Here is a 1,942-nt window from a genome sequence, read left to right on the forward strand (position 1 = left end):
TGCAGACTCTCTCTGTGTGCACTCTCTCTCTCTCTCTGTGTGCAGACTCTCTCTCTGTGTGTGCACTCTCTCTGTGTGCAGACTCTCTCTCTGTGTGTGCAGACTCTCTCTCTCTCTCTCTCTGTGTGCAGACTCTCTCTCTCTGTGTGTGTGTGTGCAGACTCTCTCTCTCTCTCTCTCTCTCTCTCTCTCTCTGTGCTCTCTCTCTCTCTCTGTGTGCAGACTCTCTCTCTCTGTGTGCACTCTCTCTCTCTCTCTGTGTGCAGACTCTCTCTCTGCAATTGCTTTGGCAATACAAATGTATAGTTTTTGTCATGCCAATAAAGCACTCTTAAATTGAAATTGAAATTGAGTCTGCACACACACAGAGAGAGAGACAGAGAGAGAGTCTGCACACAGAGAGAGAGAGAGAGAGAGAGAGTGCACACACACAGAGAGAGAGAGAGAGAGAGAGTGCACACACACAGAGAGAGAGAGAGAGAGAGAGTGCACACACACAGAGAGAGAGAGAGAGAGAGAGTGCACACACACAGAGAGAGAGAGAGAGAGAGAGTGCACACACACAGAGAGAGAGAGAGAGAGAGAGTGCACACACACAGAGAGAGAGAGAGAGAGAGAGTGCACACACACAGAGAGAGAGAGAGAGAGAGAGTGCACACACACAGAGAGAGAGAGAGAGAGAGAGTGCACACACACAGAGAGAGAGAGAGAGAGAGAGTGCACACACACAGAGAGAGAGAGAGAGAGAGAGTGCACACACACAGAGAGAGAGAGAGAGAGAGAGTGCACACACACAGAGAGAGAGAGAGAGAGAGAGAGTCTGCACACAGAGAGAGAGTCTGCACACACACAGAGAGAGAGAGAGAGAGAGAGAGAGTGCACACACAGAGAGAGAGAGTCTGCACACAGAGAGAGAGAGAGAGAGAGTGTGCACACACAGAGAGAGAGAGAGAGAGTGTGCACACACAGAGAGAGAGAGAGAGAGTGTGCACACACAGAGAGAGAGAGAGAGAGTGTGCACACACAGAGAGAGAGAGAGAGAGTGTGCACACACAGAGAGAGAGAGAGAGAGTGTGCACACACAGAGAGAGAGAGAGAGAGTGTGCACACACAGAGAGAGAGAGAGAGAGTGTGCACACACAGAGAGAGAGAGAGAGAGTGTGCACACACAGAGAGAGAGAGAGAGAGTGTGCACACACAGAGAGAGAGAGAGAGAGTGTGCACACACAGAGAGAGAGAGAGAGAGTGTGCACACACAGAGAGAGAGAGAGAGAGTGTGCACACACAGAGAGAGAGAGAGAGAGTGTGCACACACAGAGAGAGAGAGAGAGAGTGTGCACACACAGAGAGAGAGAGAGAGAGTGTGCACACACAGAGAGAGAGAGAGAGAGTGTGCACACACAGAGAGAGAGAGAGAGAGTGTGCACACACAGAGAGAGAGAGAGAGAGTGTGCACACACAGAGAGAGAGAGAGAGAGTGTGCACACACAGAGAGAGAGAGAGAGAGTGTGCACACACAGAGAGAGAGAGAGAGAGTGCACACACAGAGAGAGAGAGTCTGCACACAGAGAGAGAGAGACAGAGAGAGAGTCTGCACACAGTCAGACAGACAAAGACGGCGTACCGGAGGAACGGGAGAACGCGCTCTATACCCTCTCTAGCGTTCCACGCGTGAAAACGGCCGGAGAAACGATGAGCAGACCGCGCGTGTGAGCGGTGCCGAGGCGGGACGCGTGATTCCAACGCGCGCCGGGGTTTGATTTTGACCGCGAATGCTTTTAAAACGAGTCTTTTCCTCCAACGCCCCCCAACCATTAGCAGCTCCGCTAGCGGTTAGCCACCATCACATCTCCCTCATCCGCCAGAAAACAGCAGATACGAGCGGCGAGCGGAACGGGAACCCGTCGTACCGGAGGAACGGGAGAACGAGCTCTATACCCTC

This window comes from Sinocyclocheilus anshuiensis, unplaced genomic scaffold, assembly GCF_001515605.1.
Source record: "Sinocyclocheilus anshuiensis isolate Anshui unplaced genomic scaffold, SAMN03320099.WGS_v1.1 scaffold1491, whole genome shotgun sequence".
Taxonomy (NCBI): domain Eukaryota; kingdom Metazoa; phylum Chordata; class Actinopteri; order Cypriniformes; family Cyprinidae; genus Sinocyclocheilus; species Sinocyclocheilus anshuiensis.